General features: G+C 46.7%; 1 protein-coding gene across 1 annotated transcript in view; it reads right to left on the reverse strand.

Moving 5' to 3' along the window:
• The window catches only part of LOC138638114 (probable cation-transporting ATPase 13A4), a 385,556-nt gene that overhangs the window by 38,204 nt on the left and 328,333 nt on the right, over positions 1 to 19,019 (reverse strand). The window lies entirely within an intron of this gene.

The raw sequence follows: 19,019 nt of genomic DNA on the forward strand, positions 1-19,019 counted from the left end.
TCGAGGGTCACATGTTCAGATACTGCAGCTAGATCCATTTGTCCTCCAGGAAGGTCCTGTAGGTGCTCAGGCTCTGTAGCAGCCTCTCATTGGTCCTTCTAGGAAGGTCCTGTACTTGCTGCAACTATTGAAGGCCATGCACTAGTATCTTTCTAAGTTACGTGCTCTGCGCCTGTGTGGTCATGTAAGATTGTGTTCAGGGACCCGGGTGAAATAAGCCCCTAGAATGCTGGCACCTCCGGCGAGGAGTTTTGTGTGCATGCATGACCACTGACTGCTCTCTGTTGGGCGGTTAGCCTGTGCCTCTGTGAAGTCTAACAGGGTGCAGTACTTTGCTTTCATGGCTACTCTGTGAAATAACAGAGCTAGTTCATACCGCCATATAGTGCCGCCATTGCTAGCAGCAGGTTCTCCTGCACGGTGGACCCCAGGCTGCGAACGCATCAAATACAATAAAACATCTATATTTACACGGTGCGTTCCGCTAGCCCTAACAGAATACTAGCCAGGGTCTGGCCTGTAAATGGCGGACATACAGCAGTCCTTGCGGTATATCCAGCAGCTGGAGGCTCTTGAGAGCGCAACCTCAGCTGTGGATGTTACCGCAGTTTCTTTACAGGCTGCTAGCGTGGCTGCAGCAACCTTGTCCACTGCCACCCCTGTTCCAACATTATCTCGCCTCCCGCTGCCAGAAAAATTTTCTGGAGATAGTAAATCTTGTAGGGGTTTTGTGAGTCAGTGCTCTAATTACCTCTAGCTCCTGGCTGCACGTTTTCCCACAGAGCGGGCAAAGGTGGGATTTATTATGTCTCTCTTGTCGGACAGGGCGCTGGAATGGGCTATGCCGCTGTGGGAGCGTGGCGATCATGTGGTGCAGAGTGCTCCGCTGTTCCTGAGCACTCTGAAACAGGTCTTTTTAGGACCTCGAGTCTCCCATGACACGCCGCTCCAACTGCTGGCATTGACTCAGGGTTTGTCCTTGGTCAGCCATTTTGCCATCCACTTCCGTACCCTAGCATCTGAGCTGGAGTGGTTGGATAAAGCTCTTATCCCCATATTTTGAAGGGGGCTGGCTGATCACGTGAAGAACGCTCTGGCTACTAGGGAGATTCCTGCCACACTGGAGGAGTTAATAGCTGTCTCCACTGGTATTGACCTCCGTTTTAACGAGCGGAGGTTAGAACGAGCCCAGTGTAGGCAGAGGTTTCGGCTAGCTCCCACCTTCGCCAAACCTTATATTGCGGAGCCTGATTTTTTTATCCATTTTCACCTGGCCTGTTTAACCCCTGCTGGGTATGAGTTTTAACATGGCCTGGAGTGATATTTGTTAATATTGGCATGGCCTTTGATCTTTTTGTGTTGGGTTGACTCATTTTTTGCTAGGTATGTTGGCTCATATTTATTTATGGTTCATTAATGTTTGTGTGATTTTGCTATTCATTAGTCCTGACTAAGGTACCAGTCTATATACTCTGACTATTGTGATTGGGTTGATAAGAAACAACTTTGTATATAAGAATAAGCAAATTTTTTGACACAGGCACATAATTTTTCATGTGAGCATATTATCTATTTTTGGTATATTGTCTTGGGTTATAAAAGAGGATTTCTTGGCCGTTACATTGTGCTTCACCATAATATATAATTCGTCTTTATCTGTTAGTGTCCCCGACTATTAGGTCCCAGGTGGGCTTTGTTTATACAATATCTGATAAAAATTAGTTTAGTATCTCGATTAGAACATCAAGAACTAGATAGTTTATTGGCAGCATTATAAGATAGTTCTCTTAGATCATCAAGAAGAGGAACTATTAGCTATCTAGAAGCACACCTATACAGGGTTTTCTATCATCAAGCCAAGAAATGTACCTTTCTGAAACATCTCACCTCTTTCTCACCTACCTTTTCAGTTTCTATCGCACTCCCTGCTACAATAGGGCCCTATAGGGTTAGCAGGGAGAGCCGTCCTGAAGCGGGAGTACCATTGCGCAGGTTATAGGGTGCCAACCTCCGCTGTTAGGTAGGTACAAATAGGCCAGTGCAGGGGTAGGCACCAGTCGCAAATCTTGCAGCTGTGGTGACGAAAACTAAATTTTCGAGCATGTCAAAATACTCTGAGACCACCAGAGCATGCTTGGAGAAACCCGAGTAACTATTATACTCGCCCATCACTAGTAGCAACAGCAGACACAGAAGACACCACAAAGATGGCACAGACTGCAATAATGAGAGATCGATAAATGACACTAAAAATGACACCATCAATTAGTCTGCTCAATCTGCGACTGGGGTGCAAAAGTCATTGGAGATCCACGACTTGTTAATTTTGATAAAAGTTAGGTGGGCTACAATTTTAGGGGACAGCCGCATGCTCTTATTAGTCAGAACACTACCAGCAGCACTGAATACACTTTTTGAGAGAAGGCTTGCTGCTGGGGATGACAAAACCTCCAAGGCGTGACAAACAAGCTTAGGCTACTCTTCCTTTTTTCACAAATTGAAAAAGGTTCAAATCCCCACTGATGGTATTGATATTGAGCTCCAGCTACTCCTATACCATCCTCTCCAGTCATTTACAATGTGTCAGACTTGTACTCTGCTCGGCTGATTTAAAAAATGTGTGAAACAACTGACAGAAATTGCTTATGCCACTTACATTGCTGATGGTGCTCAAGTTTTTGCGATGACACCTTGACTTTCCCGGGGTTGGTCGTTTAGAACTGGAATGCACACTGTGTGCCTCACTGCTGTCTTAGGGAAAACCACTCTTAAGATTGTGTACAAGCGTGTTTCGATACTCCAGAATGCAGGCATCCCTTTCCAGGGGGGGAAGAATCTGGCTAAAATTACTCTTATACTGTGGATCTGACGAAGTGGCTGCTAGAAATGAGTGAATATTTTAAAGTTCGGTTCAGATTACGATTTATTCGTTGAATATTCACTAAACATAGCCAAATGCCATTGGAGTCAATCAGAGAAAAAACAAACGCATACACAACACCTTCAAAAGTTCCCAAACGCTGCCAAAACACATTAAATCAGGAGCAGACACCAGGAAAGTGACCACAATTTACCAACAGTACAAAATTTAGAATGGCAAGGAAGCAATCAGTCATGCATGAGGTAACAGGGTCTGGACCACCATTTACAGCTTTGAATTGAACTTTATATTAAGATGACCTGAGTGAGGGATCGGTGTAGGCCTTCTGTGCTGGGAGCCCTGATAACACATGCAAAAATTCAACTTTTTTTGATGCTCAGCCACACTCAGGTGTCACAAATATCAGTTTCGTAGACTACTATTACGCTGCCAAAACACATTTATCATACCGCTGCTGCCGCCTTCTCAGCCCTGTCATACTTACCTGTCTTCAGCATCCTGGCGTGCCCCTCCTTCTGCAGCTTCTCCTCTGCGCTCGCTCCTGGCCTCTGCTTCTCGTGCGTGCGTGCATACCAGGTTCAGAGCTGCGCGCGCACTTCTAATCTTCTGTCGGCGCTCCTTTTCGTCCTCTCTATGGTCCTGGAGGACTACTACCCAGAAGTCGGTGCTCCTTATCGTCCTCTCTATGGTTCTGGAGGACTGGTACCCAGAAGTGCCGCGCTGCCTTAAGATATTTAAACTGCTTCCTGCCGTCCCTCTGTAACTGGTGATCATTTGTTCCTTCAAGTGCTCCTGGCCGCCCTTTGTCCCTGTTAGTACATACCCTCTGACTTTGGGGTTAATCCTGTTTTTCCAATATCCTGCCAGTCTCAGCTTTCCTGCAATATCTCAGTCAGTCTCTGTGGTACTGCAATACCTCCTTCAGTCCCTTTACCGCTGCAGTACCTTTGTCAGTCCCTGTGTCACTGCAATACCTCTTTCAGTCCCCGTACCGCTGCAGTACCTCCGTCAGTCCCTGTGCCTCTGCAGTGCTTCGGCAGTGTCTGTGTTGCTGCAGTGTTCCTGCTATCCTTTTGTCCCAGTCATACCCGCCAGTTCTCTGTCCCTGCAGTTCTCTCCCATCCTGTGGTCCTACCATCTCCGCCTCCTCTTGGTCTTCTCCCGTCCTGGTCCTCCAGCTTCCATGGCGATAGTCCCTCATGGGCCTGCCCCTAACTCTCCCTGTATAGGGGGTGATCTATCTGGTCAGCTCGTCCGTGGGGGGTTCATCGTTGAGGTCTAGAGGGTCCACTTTCCATTTTCCGTTTTAGAACCATCACAGTATCACCAGGCCATAGACCCCGCTGGTGTCTCTGCCACTCAAAAGGAGTTACTTTTTTTTCAGGAGAACCAGACTAGAATCATGTCCTTTCTCAAGAACATGGAGTCTCGTCTCGCAGCGTTACAGTCTACTGACCCGCCTCTCACTTGGCGGCTTTTCAGCAAGAGTTAAGTCAACAACGGAACACTCAGTCCCATATTTTGAATTTTATGGCCTCTGTCGAAAATCGGCTTCTCTCCCTTCAGAATGCCGCTTCTGCTCCTGTACAGGCGTCCGTTCCACAGCCCTCACCCCATCTAGCCAGGCCACCTCCGTATGGTAGGGATCCTAAATTATGCCGCGGGTTTCTCAATCAGTGTCAACTACACTTTGAATTATCCCCGCTACTGTACCCTACTGACAGAGCTAAGTTGGCTTTTGTGGTGTCTGTTGTGAATTCTGTGGCAGAGCTCCCTCCTGTGGTCACAAGTGGTACTTCGGCTGATTCTCTCTATGAGCTTCAGTTGGTGGAGGAGAGTGGTACTGCGGCTTCTGAGTTTCCTTCCTCAGGTGATGTGGTGAAGTCGTTAGGTGCTGCTCTATTTAACTCCACCTAGTGCTTTGTTCCTGGCCTCCAGTCAATGTTCTAGTATTGGATTTGCTTCCTCCTGGATCATTCCTGTGGCCTGCTGCTTTGCATAGCTAAGTTCCGCTTTTGTTATTTTGTTTGCTGTTTTTTCCTGTCCAGCTTGCTTATTTGGTTTTTCTTGCTTGCTGGAAGCTCTGGGACGCAGAGGGTGTACCTCCGTGCAGTTAGTAGGTACGGAGGGTCTTTTTGCCCCCTTTGCGTGGTTGTTTGTAGGGTTTTGTGTTGACCGCAAAGTTACCTTTCCTATCCTCGCTCTGTTCAGAAAGTCGGGCCTCACTTTGCTTAATCTATTTCATCTCTACGTTTGTCTTTTCATCTTAACTCACAGTCATTATATGTGGGGGCTGCCTTTTCCTTTGGGGTATTTCTCTGAGGCAAGGTAGGCTTATTTTCTATCTTCAGGCTAGCTAGTATCTCAGGCTGTGCCGAGTTGCATAGGGAGCGTTAGGCGCAATCCACGGCTGCCTCTAGTGTGGTTGGAGAGGATTAGGGTTTGCGGTCAGCAGAGTTCCCATGTCTCAGAGCTCGTTCTATGTTTTTGGGTTATTGTCAGGTCACTGTATGTGCTCTGACTTCTATGTCCATTGTGGTACTGAATTACCTAATCATAACAGTACTGGAGGCCAAAAGTACTAATGATTCTCAATAGAGGGAAAAAAGAAGTTCTGAGACCATTTTTTTTTCTCTGCACTGTGTTTTGCCTTTTTTTCCCCTAGACATTTGGGTGGTTCAGGACACAGGTGTAGCGATGGACATTAAAGGTCTGTCTTCATGTGTGGATCAGCTCACGGCAAGAGTACAAAATATTCAAGACTTTGTGGTTCAGAATTCTATGTTAGAACCAAGAATTCCTATTCTTGATTTGTTTTTTGGAGATAGAACTAAATTTCTGAGTTTCAAAAATAATTGTAAACTATTTCTGGCTTTGAAACCTCGCTCCTCTGGTGACCCAGTTCAACAAGTTAGGATCATTATTTCTTTTTTACGTGGCGACCCTCAGGACTGGGCATTTTCTCTTGCGCCAGGAGATCTTGCATTAAGTAATATTGATGCATTTTTCCTGTCGCTCGGATTGCTGTACGATGAACCTAATTCAGTGGATCAGGCAGAAAAAAATTTGCTGGCTCTGTGTCAGGGTCAGGATGAGATAGAGGTATATTGTCAGAAATTTAGAAAATGGTCCGTACTCACTCAATGGAATGAAGGTGCGCTCGCAGCTATTTTCAGAAAGGGTCTCTCTGAAGCCCTTAAGGATGTCATGGTGGGATTTCCTATGCCTGCTGGTCTGAATGAGTCTATGTCTTTGGCCATTCAGATCGGTCGACGCTTGCGTGAGCATAAATCTGTACACCATTTGGCGGTATTATCTGAGCATAAACCTGAGCCTATGCAGTGCGATAGGACTTTCACCAGAGTTGAACGGCAAGAACACAGACGTCAAAATGGGCTGTGTTTCTACTGTGATGATTCCACTCATGCTATCTCTGATTGTCCTAAGCGCACTAAGCGGTTCGCTAGGTCTGCCACCATTGGTACGGTACAGTCAAAATTTCTTTTGTCCGTTACCTTGATCTGCTCTTTGTCATCTTATTCTGTCATGGCATTTGTGGATTCAGGCGCTGCCCTGAATTTGATGGACTTGGAGTATGCTAGGCGTTGCGGTTTTTTTTTTGGAGCCCTTGCAGTGTCCTATTCCATTGAGAGGAATTGATGCTACGCCTTTGGCCAAGAATAAGCCTCAGTACTGGACCCAGCTTACCATGTGCATGGCTCCTGCACATCAGGAGGTTATTCGCTTTCTGGTGTTGCATAATCTGCATGATGTCGTCGTATTGGGGTTGCCATGGCTACAAGTCCATAATCCAGTATTAGATTGGAAATCCATGTCTGTGTCCAGCTGGGGTTGTCAGGGGGTACATGGTGATGTCCCATTTCTGTCTATTTCGTCATCCACCCCTTCTGAGGTTCCAGAGTTCTTGTCTGATTACCGGGATGTATTTGATGAGCCCAAGTCCGATACCCTGCCTCCGCATAGGGATTGTGATTGTGCTATCGATTTGATTCCTGGTAGTAAATTCCCAAAAGGTCGACTGTTTAATTTATCTGTGCCTGAGCACGCCGCTATGCGGCGTTACGTGAAGGAGTCCTTGGAGAAGGGGCATATTCGCCCGTCATCGTCGCCATTAGGAGCAGGGTTCTTTTTTTGTGGCCAAGAAGGATGGTTCGCTGAGACCTTGTATAGATTACCGCCTTCTAAATAAGATCACGGTTAAATTTCAGTACCCCTTGCCGCTGTTATCTGATTTGTTTGCTCGGATTAAGGGGGCTAGTTGGTTCACCAAGATAGATCTTCGTGGTGCGTATAATCTTGTGCATTTTAAGCGAGGCGATGAATGGAAAACTGCATTTAATACGCCCGAGGGCCATTTTGAGTATCTAGTAATGCCATTCGGACTTGCCAATGCTCCATCAGTGTTTCAGTCCTTTATGCATGACATCTTCCGAGAGTACCTAGATAAATTCCTGATTGTATACTTGGATGATATTTTGATATTCTCAGATGATTGGGAGTCTCATGTGAAGCAGGTCAGAATGGTGTTTCAGGTCCTGCGTGCTAATTCTTTGTGAAGGGATCAAAGTGTCTCTTTGGTGTTCAGAAGGTTTCATTTTTGGGGTTCATTTTTTCCCCTTCTACTGTCGAGATGGACCCTGTTAAGGTCCAAGCCATCCATGATTGGACTCAGCCGACATCTCTGAAAAGTCTGCAAAAGTTCCTGGGCTTTGCTAATTTTTATCGTCGCTTCATCTGCAATTTTTCTAGTATTGCTAAACCATTGACCGATTTGACCAAGAAGGGTGCTGATGTGGTCAATTGGTCTTCTGCTGCTGTGGAAGCTTTTCAAGAGTTGAAGCATCGTTTTTCTTCTGCCCCTGTGTTGTGTCAACCAGATGTTTCGCTTCTGTTCCAGGTCGAGGTTGATGCTTCTGAAATTGGAGCGGGGGCTGTTTTGTCGCAGAGAAGTTCTGATTGCTCGGTGATGAAACCATGCGCCTTCTTTTCCAGGAAGTTTTCGCTTGCTGAGCGAAATTATGATGTTGGCAATCGAGAGTTGCTGGCCATGAAGTGGGCATTCGAGGAGTGGCGTCATTGGCTTGAAGGAGCTAAGCATCGCGTGGTGGTCTTGACTGATCATAAGAACTTGACTTATCTCGAGTCTGCCAAGCGGTTGAATCCTAGGCAGGCTCGTTGGTCGCTGTTTTTTGCCCGTTTTGACTTTGTGGTTTCGTACCTTCCGGGCTCTAATTATGTGAAGGCGGATGCCCTGTCTAGGAGTTTTGTGCCCGACTCTCCGGGTTTATCTGAGCCGGCGAGTATTCTCAAAGAGGGAGTAATTGTGTCTGCCATCTCCCCTGACTTGCGGCGAGTGCTGCAAAAATTTCAGGCTAATAAACCTGATCGTTGCCCAGCGGAGAAACTGTTTGTCCCTGATAGGTGGACGAATAAAGTTATCTCTGAGGTTCATTGTTCGGTGTTGGCTGGACATCCTGGAATCTTTGGTACCAGAGAGTTAGTGGCTAGATCCTTTTGGTGGCCATCTCTGTCGCGGGATGTGCGTTCTTTTGTGCAGTCCTGTGGGATTTGTACTCGGGCTAAGCCCTGCTGTTCTGGTGCCAGTGGGTTGCTTTTGCCCTTGCCGGTCCCAAAGAGGCCTTGGACACATATCTCTATGGATTTTATTTCAGATCTTCCCGTCTCTCAAAAAATGTCAGTCATTTGGGTGGTTTGTGATTGCTTCTCTAAGATGGTCCATTTGGTACCCTTGTCTAAATTACCTTCCTCCTCTGATTTGGTGCCATTGTTCTTCCAGCATGTGGTTCGTTTACATGGCATTCCAGAGAATATCGTTTCTGACAGAGGTTCCCAGTTTGTTTCGAGGTTTTGGCGAGCCTTTTGTGCCAGGATGGGCATTGACTTGTGTTTTTCCTCGGCTTTCCATCCTCAGACTAATGGCCAGACCGAACGAACCAATCAGACCTTGGAAACATATCTGAGATGCTTTGTTTCTGCTGATCAGGATGACTGGGTGTCCTTTTTGCCTTTGGCTGAGTTCGCCCTTAATAATCGGGCCAGCTCGGCTACCTTGGTTTCGCCGTTTTTCTGCGACTCTGGGTTTCATCCTCGTTTCTCTTCAGGGCAGGTTGAGTCTTCGGACTGTCCTGGTGTGGATACTGTGGTGGACAGGTTGCAGCAGATTTGGACTCATGTAGTGGACAATTTGACCTTGTCCCAGGAGAAGGCTCAACGTTTTGCTAATCGCAGACGCTGTGTGGGTCCCCGACTTCGTGTTGGGGATTTGGTTTGGTTGTCTTCTCGTCATATTCCTATGAAGGTTTCCTCTCCTAAGTTTAAACCTCGTTTCATTGGTCCGTATAGGATTTCTGAGGTTCTTAATCCTGTGTCTTTTCGTTTGACCCTTCCAGATTCTTTTTCCATCCATAACGTATTCCATAGGTCATTGTTGCGGAGATACGTGGCACCTATGGTTCCATCTGTTGATCCTCCTGCCCCGGTTTTGGTGGAGGGGGAGTTGGAGTATATTGTGGAGAAGATTTTGGATTCTCGTGTTTCAAGACGGAAACTCCAGTATCTGGTTAAGTGGAAGGGTTATGCTCAGGAAGATAATTCCTGGGTCTTTGCCTCTGATGTCCATGCTCCCGATCTTGTTCGTGCCTTTCATATGGCTCATCCTGGTCGTCCTGGGGGCTCTGGTGAGGGTTCGGTGACCCCTCCTCAAGGGGGGGGTACTGTTGTGAATTCTGTGGCAGAGCTCCCTCCTGTGGTCACAAGTGGTACTTCGGCTTATTCTCTCTATGAGCTTCCGTTGGTGGAGGAGAGTGGTACTGCGGTTTCTGAGTTTCCTTCCTCAGGTGATGTGGTGAAGTCGTTAGGTGCTGCTCTATTTAACTCCACCTAGTGCTTTGTTCCTGGCCTCCAGTCAATGTTCTAGTATTGGATTTGCTTCCTCCTGGATCGTTCCTGTGGCCTGCTGCTTTGCATAGCTAAGTTCCGCTTTTGTTATTTTGTTTGCTGTTTTTTCCTGTCCAGCTTGTTTATTTGGTTTTTCTTGCTTGCTGGAAGCTCTGGGATGCAGAGGGTGTACCTCCGTGCCGTTAGTCGGTACGGAGGGTCTTTTTGCCCCCTTTGCGTGGTTGTTTGTAGGGTTTTGTGTTGACCGCAAAGTTACCTTTCCTATCCTCGCTCTGTTCAGAAAGTCGGGCCTCACTTTGCTTAATCTATTTCATCTCTACATTTGTCTTTTCATCTTAACTCACAGTCATTATATGTGGGGGCTGCCTTTTCCTTTGGGGTATTTCTCTGAGGCAAGGTAGGCTTATTTTCTATCTTCAGGCTAGCTAGTTTCTCAGGCTGTGCCGAGTTGCATAGGGAGCGTTAGGCGCAATATACGGCTGCCTCTAGTGTGGTTGGAGAGGATTAGGGTTTGCGGTCAGCAGAGTTCCCACGTCTCAGAGCTCGTTCTATGTTTTTGGGTTATTGTCAGGTCACTGTATGTGCTCTGACTTCTATGTCCATTGTGGTACTGAATTACCTAATCATAACAGGTGTCCCATTTAGAGGGCGAAGCTTTGGCTTGGGTGAACCCTCTTTGGAGCGAGATTATCCTGTGGTTTCTCAACTTGCTCTCTTTCTAGACACTTTTCGTAAGGTGTTTGATGAACCTGGTCATCTGTTGTCGACTACTGAGTCCCTTTTCAACCTTAATCAGGGGATCCTTTCTGTAGCTCAATATGCCATCCATTTCCGGACGCAATCCTCTGATCTAGGTTGGAATAATTAGGCTTTGGTAGGAGCTTTTTGGCGAGGACTGTCTTCTTGTATTAAGGATGAGCTGGCAGGGCGGGATACTCCTTCTGCTTTGGATGAGCTTATCTCTTTGGCGACTCACATTGATTTGTGATTCCAGGAGTGTTCTCGTGAGATTGCCATAAAGAGGAGACCTCCTCCTTTATCCTCTGTTACTCGAGGTACTTCTTTTTCCCAAACCATTTCAGCTTCTTCCTCTTCTTCCCAAGAGCCTATGCATCTAGATCGCCTCAAGCCTGCTGAACAACGCCGAAAGGAAAGACTCGCACAGGGTTTATGCTTCTATTGTCGCAGCTAGTATTGAGCGATACCGTCCGATATTTGAAAGTATCAGTATCGGATGGTATCGGCCGATATCCGAAAAATATCGGATATCGCCGATACCGATATCCGATACCAATACAAGTCAATGGGACACAAATATCAGAAGGTATCCTGTAATGGATCCCAGGGTCTGAAGGAGAGGAAACTCTCCTTCAGGCCCTGGGATCCATATTCATGTGTAAAATAAAGAATAAAAATAAAAAATATTGATATACTTACCCTCTGACGCGCCCTGGTCATCACCGCTGCAACCGACTTGCTTTCGTTCCGAAGAATGAGCGCGTAAAGGGCCTTCGATGACGTCGCGGCTTGGGATTGGTCACTGAGTGGTCACGTGACCGCTCACATGACCAATCACAAGCCACGACGTCATCAAAGGTCCTTAACGCGCTCATTCTTCAGAACGAAAGCAAGGCGGTTGCAGCGGTGATGACCAGGGCGCGTCAGAGGGTAAGTATATCAATATTTTTTATTTTTATTCTTTATTTTACACATTAATCTTAATCCCAATACCGATTCCCAATATCACAAAAATATCGGAACTCGGTATCGGAATTCCGATACCGCAAATATCGGCCGATACCCGATACTTGCGGTATCGGAATGCTCAACACTAGTGGCAGCGCTTTTCATCTTCTGCATTCCAGAAGCTGGGAAACGCCTCCGCCTAGGTCAGGTAAGAGAGGCCGCCCTAGGTAGTCATGATTCCTCTCCATCTTTGATTTTGTCAGTCATTCTACACATGGGTTCCAGTCGCTTCTCTCTTGAGGCTTATGTAGATTCTGGTGTGGCTGGGAATTTTGTTCAACTTGAGCTGGTCGAGAAGCATGGGATTCCTGTCAGATCCTTGGAGGTTCCTAGGCAAATAGCTTCTGTCAATGGTCAGCCTTTGCGGGAGTTCGTTACTTCCATCACTGAGGAGATTGAGATTCAAATTGGAGCTCTACATCGAGAAAAGTTGGCATTTTATGTTTTACCATCTTTATCCCATGCTTTTGTTTTAGGACTCCCCTAATTAAGAAATCATGAACCAATTCTGAACTGGCGTACAGGAGACGTCCTATCCTGGGGACAGTTTTGTCAAAACAGATGCCTACTTCCCGTCAAGCCTGCTAGTTTCTCTCCCTTGGCTCCAGAACTAGCGAATCTTCTTGCGGCTTATCACTCTTTTTCAGACGTTTTCAACAAAAAGGAAGCAGAAGTCTTTCCTCCGCATCGCCGATACGACTGTCCGATAAATCTTGTATCCGGCTCTACTCCTCCTAGAGGTCATAGTTATCCTCTGTCACCCTCCGAGACTCAAGCCATGTCTGAACACGTTCAAGAGAATCTGGCCAGAGGCTTTATTCAGAAGTCCTCCTCATCTGCAGGAGCTGTTTTTTTCTTCGTCAAGAAGAAGGACGGTTCCCTTCGTCTCTACATTGATTACCGTGGCCTCAATAACATCACCATTAAGAACAAGTATCCACTTCCTCTCATCCCAGAACTTTTTGATCGTCTGCGTGGAGCACGAATCTTCACTAAACTGGATCTCAGAGGAGCTTACAACTTGATCCAAATTCGTTCAGGCGACGAATGGAAGACTGAGTTTAACACCAGAGACAGTCATTATGAGTATTTGGTGATGTCTTTCAGCTTATGTAATGCTCCTGCAGTTTTTCAAGAGTTGGTGAATTATGTTTTTCGGGACCTACTTTACACCTGTGTTGTGGTGTATCTGGACGGCATCCTTGTGTTTTCACCGGATCTGCTTTCTCATAGGAGACATGTGCGGCAAGTTCTTCTTCGTCTGAGGGAGAATCGACTGTATGCAAAACTTGAGAAGTGTGCCTTCGAACAGTCATCCCTGCCAATCTTGGGGTTTCATCATCTTCGATTCTGGTCTGTGTATGGATCCGGGTAAAGTTTCTGCCGTACTCAACTGGCCACGGCCCCTTAGGGTTAAGGCGATTCAGCGTTTTCTAGGATTTGCAAATTACTATTGGCAGTTTATTCCTCACTTCTCCTCCTTGTCAGCTTCCATCTCCTCCTTGATTAAGAAGGGCGCCAACCCTCATCTTTGGAAACCAGAGGCTGAAAGGGCTTTCCACTCTCTCAAAGGAGCATTCGCCTCCGCCCCTTTACTCCATCGCCCTGAAGCTAATAAACCCTTCTTCCTAGAGGTTGATGCCTTTGCTATCGGAGTCGGAGCTGTGCTTTCTCAGAAGTCCTCTACCTGTCGTCTTGTGCCCTGTGGTTTCTTCTCCAAGAGTTTCTCGTCTTCTGAAAGAAATTATTCCATTGGTGACAGAGAACTTTTGGCCATTAAAGTGGAATTGGAGGAGTGGAGTTATCTCTTGTAAGGAGCCTTACATCCCTTTGTCATCTTTACGGATCATAAGAATTTGGCATACATCCGTTCTGCGCACTGACTGAATCCACGACAGGCCAGGTGGGCCATGTTCTTTGCCCGATTTGACTTTGAACTTTGCTTCCTACCTGGAGAAAAGAACTTCAAAGCTGACACTCTATCCAGGTCCTTCTTGTTGGTGGAAGCTGAGGAGGAATCCTAGCACATCATTGACCCCGCTAGAATCATCATACTTGCTCCAGTCTATATGACCGTTTTACCTCCGGGTAAGACTTTCGTTTCTGAGAGGAACAGGAGACATGTTACTCTGGGGACATCCCTCCAAGCTAGTGGGCCATGTCGGTTTCAAGAAAACTCTTGATCTAATATCTCGCTACTACTGGTGGCTGACTCTTTTGAAGGATCTCTGAGCTTTTGTCGTCTCTTGTCCTTCCTGTGCCAAGAACAAAGTACCCAGGTGGCAACCTTCCGGGCTTCTTCTTCCTCTTCCGGTGCCTACTGCTCAGTGGCAACATATTGCAATGGATTTCTTAACTGATCTGCCTCGTTCCTGTGGTTGTACCGTCATCCTCGTGGTTGTGGACCGTTTTTCTAAAATGGCACATTTCATTGCTCTCGTTGGCCTGCCTTCGGCTCCTGAATTGGCGGAGATTTTTGTTCAACATATTTTTCACATTCATGGTCTCCCACAGCACATTGTTTCTGACCGTGGATTTCAGTTCACCACTCGATTCTGGAGATCGTTCTGTAAGTCAGTGAACATTTCGCTTGACTTTTCTTCGGCTTATCATTCACAGTCCAACGGCCAAGTGGAGCGTACCAATCACATCCTCATTACTTATCTCCGGCATTTCTCCAACGCTCATCAGAATGATTGGTCTGATTTACTAACATAGGCCGAGTTTTCTTATAATAATCACACCAGCGAAGCTTCTACCAAATCTCCATTTTCTGTCATTTACAGACAACATCCTCGTCTTCCTCTACCGGTTCCTCCTGTCTCTACTGTGCTGGCGGCAGATCTTGTGTCTAGAGAATTCTCCATGGTCTGGCAGGAGACCAAGTCTGCTCTCAAACTAGCTCAGCATAGGATGAAGAGGCATGCAGATAAAAGACGTCTCGATTATCCTGTATTCCGTCCTGGGGACAAGGTCTGGTTTTCTTCCAGATTTATTCGCCTTAAAATCCCTTCACATAAACTGGGTCCCTGTTATATTGGTCCTTTCAAGGTTTTGGCACGTATTAGCAACGTTTCTTACAAACTTAAATTACCTGCCTCTCTTCGTATCCCTAATTCCTTTCATGTATCTCTCCTTAAGCCTGTAGTTTTTAATCAGTTTCATACCTCAACTCTTTCTTCTCCTTCGCCTGTTTCCACAGACAATGTTTTTGAGGTTAAGGATATTTTGGCCATGACAAATATTAGAGGTAGAACTTTGTTTTTGGTCGACTGGAAGGGTTTCGGTCCTGAGAAGAGATCCTGGGAGCCTCGAGAGAATATTCAGGCTCCTCGAATTTTAGCTAAGTTTCTTTCTGGCCTAAAGAGGAGGGAGGGATGTAAAGACGGGGGTACTATCATAACGCCGCTGCCGCCTCCTCAGCCCTGTCATACTTACCTGTCTCCAGTGTCCCGGCGCACCCCTCCTTCTGCAGCTTCTTCTCCTCTGCGCTCGCTCCCGGTCTCTGCTTCTCATGCACGTGCGCATACCAGGCTCAGAGCTGCGCGCATGCACTTCTAATCTTCAGTCGGTGCCCTTTTCATCCTCTCTATGGTCCTGGAAGACTAGTACCTGGAATTCGGCGCTCCTTATCTTCCTCTCTATGGTTCTGGAGGACTGGTACCCAGAAGTGCCGCACTGCCTTAAGGTATTTAAACTGATTCCTGCCGTCCCTCTGTGCCTGGTGATCATTTGTTCCTTCAAGTGCTCCTGGCCGCCCTTGGTCCCTGTTAGTCCGTACCCTCTGACTTTGGAGTTAATTCTGTTTTTCCAGTATCCTGCCAGTCTCAGTGTTCCTGCAATACCTCAGTCAGTCCCTGTGGTACTGCAATACCTCCTTCAGTCCCTGTACAGCTACAGTACCTCCGTCAGTCCCTGTGTCACTGCAATACCTCCATCAGTCCCCATACTGCTGCAGTACCTCCATCAGTCCGTGTGCCTCTGCAGTGCTTTGGCAGTGTCTGTGTTGCTGCAGTGTTCCTGCTATACTTTTGTCACAGTCATAACCGCCAGTTCTCTGTCCCTGCAGTTTTCTCCTATCCTGTGGTCCTACCTTCTCCACCTCTTCTTAGTCTTTTCCCATATCGGTCCTCCAGCTTCCGTGGCGATAGTCCCTCACAGGCCTGCCCCTATCTCTCCCTGTATAGGGGGCGGTCTATCTGGTCAGCTTGTCCATGGGGGATTCGTCGTCGCAGTCTAGATGGTCCACTTTCCGTTTTCCCTCTTAGAACCATCACAACATTAAATCAGGAGCAGACACCAAGAAAGTGACCACAATTTACCAACAGTACAAAGTTTAGCATGGCAAGGAAGCAATCAGCCATGCATAAGGCATTGTGCTCTGGGTCATCTTTTACAGCTTTCAACTGCTTTTAACACATTCAACAGCTCAACTTGTTTTGATGCTCAGCCACACTCAGGTGTCACAAATATCAGTTTCATAGACTACTATTGTCAGAAAAATGTAATTATAGTAACAGGGAGTGGAGGTCTGACGGTCTCAGAGGCCTACTTACAGAGGCAGCAAACAAGAAGGACACTCAACCAGGAGTCTACACATTTCCAAAAATTTGTTTCAGGCACAAATTGGCATCAATTTCACCAGAGTGCAAATAGTATAATAGAGACTGACAAGTCTTCCACTACAGCCAATCCAGCAGATGGAGACCCAATCAGGAGCCATCAAATTGAAAATAATTATGGACATACACCACCAAACTGGTACCAGTTTCACCAGAGTAGAACTAGTATAATGGGGAGAGACATCTCTTCCACTACAGCCAACCCAGCAGATATAGACCCAACCTGGAGTGTTCACATTTCCAACAATTAGTGGCAGACACCAACAAAATGTTTGGGTTGGTGGATTGCACTAAATAAAATATAAAATAAAGTGCAATAGCAACTCAGGGACCACCGTGCAACAATGTAAAACTGCTGCTATTGTGAACAATGACAGAACAAAACAGTGAGCATTACCTTAAACACACTGTGTTAACACCACACAGTATGAACAGGATGCAGAATACCTAGCTCTGTTAACTTCACAGGCAGGTAGAGCTCCGAGTTTGCTAAGGATTGAACCCTGTTAAACATCACAGGTAAGATAGCATGTGGAGAGAGCATGCTCTGCAACTAAACTGTGCTAACCACACACATGAATGAAGCAGATGCTAAGCCAAGAGAATGAACTCATATGATGCTATGTACAAAACCCTGTAGCTTTTGTAGAGAATTATAGCATGAGGGTTGAACTTGCTCTATAACTGAACTGTGCCAATTGTGAACATGTACGAAACAGATGCTAAGTCAAGCAGTTAGAAACCCCAGTCCTGACTCTACCGAAACTGTGCCTGACCGTCACCCTTAGCATGTAGCAGACTAGAGAGTCAGGCATAGAGGCAAGGGTTCGAGACCTCAGAAGTGTGTAACCTGCCTGCCAACGTAGAAAGTCTCTGAACAAAGACACACACACGTGCAGAGTAGCCACCCACACACTCCACACATAAATGATACTAGTGCTGAGAGCCTTTTATACGCTAGGCTCCACCTGAAACACTCACACCCAGCCAGCCGTGACATCGCCCACCGGTAAATCCTGAGCTGCCACATCACCAGAGCAGCTAATGTCCGACCACCAATGAGAGGATGCCACATCACGGACATACTCAGTAAAGTAATCTCTGGACTTAGACAACAGAGCACAAGGCTGCACTTGTATATCACTGGTACCATAGACTTGATTATATACCATGAGCCTGAGCAAGACACTGTGACCGACATCTGTGCTGAGCAGAAATTGCAGCGGCCAGACTTGAATAGGAGACCACAGTACCAGATAAGGCTTGGGATCTATATTGCGCAGTGGGAAAATCCCAATGCCTAACTTTACCCCCTCCCTAACTTCGCCCTCTGCGACATTTGCCATGCTTGAAATTCGCCCCAAGCTGGGGGGCATCAATATGCTTCTACTCATCGGCTGAAGTTCTCCTTTGCTCCAACCGTTCAGTGGTCCTTTTAATACTAGAGAGATCACCCCGTTTGAAGACATGTGCCCTACAGTGACCCTCCAACTGAAGATTAGATAGTACACAGATCTGGCTTGGGGGCACCTAGTCTTTAAGGTATAGACTTTCACAGAAATTGCCCCATTTCTGTATGCTCCCTATAGACCCAATCAATCTGGGGAGAATGGAGGCACAGCCAAAGCACCCCCAGAAGTACCTCATCCAAACCCTTAGAGATAACAAGAAAAGAGATTATCTCCTGATGTTTTGGAGACATGGTGAGAGTAAGAGGTATAGTCTGATGGGAAATCGGGTTTGGTAAAGTGGACTCATCAGCTACCCGTAAGGAAGCATCACTAATGGAACTGCATGATGTTGGGTGAAGGTAGAAGACATGAAATTGCCCTTAGCCCCGGAGTCCACGCAAAGCTCAGCATAGAGAGTAGTTGACCCAAACATCAAAGAAACCCCAAAGGCCAAATTGGAAGACACATCAACTGGAACTAGTGAGCCTCCCCCTAAAGCCACTAGATGCTGTGACTCCCTCTGACACTTGGGACATTTATTGGCAAAATGGCTGCTTTGCCTACTGGCAAAACAAGTCGGTTGTAGATGTACAGAGCGGGTGATTGATTCTGATTGAGAGACATCCATGGGCACTAGAGGGTTATCAACCTGAGTTGTAGGATCCATGGGATGAGTGAAGTTTGCAGCCATACAAATCCCAGATCTACTCTGAGCTCGCTCCAATTCCCGCTCGGCATGCCAAAGATCTATGCAAGTGGACACAAATATTAATTCCTCCAGAGTAGTGGGAATCTCCCTATGGCCAAAGCATTTCTGACATGATCTTCTAAACCCCTCCAAAAGATACGTATCAGGACCTTATCAGGCCACTCCAACTCCTAAGCCAGAGTACGATGGCAAATTGACTAACCAAGGATGAACCCTGAGTTAATGCCAGATGTTGGAGTGCATGGGTTACTTGTGGCCCCAAAAAGACCTTTTTCCGGGCACTCAAAAAAACGGGAGGCGTTAAGAATCAGTTGGTCATCACCCTCCCATAATGGCATAGCCAACTCCAACACTCTGCCTGACAAAAGGGAAATCACAAATACCACCTTGGTTCACTCAGTTGGGAATCGTGCAGCCAGTAACTCGAGGTGAATTGAGCACTGAAGAAACCTCTTCATGCCTTATGGTCCCAGAAAAATGTATCAGGCAGCAAAAAACATGGTACAGGTGGAACAGGCCCCGCAGCAGAAACCATAGAGGCTGCCTTGCTGGCTGCCTGATCTGCCACAGCAGCAAAATTAACAGCTGAAGCCGCCGGCTATGAGAGAGGACAACCTGCTCTCAAGCTGTTGGATGCACCACTGGAATTGCTGCTCTTCTGCCATTTCTAA

Source organism: Ranitomeya imitator, chromosome 5 (assembly GCF_032444005.1).
Source record: "Ranitomeya imitator isolate aRanImi1 chromosome 5, aRanImi1.pri, whole genome shotgun sequence".
Classification (NCBI taxonomy): domain Eukaryota; kingdom Metazoa; phylum Chordata; class Amphibia; order Anura; family Dendrobatidae; genus Ranitomeya; species Ranitomeya imitator.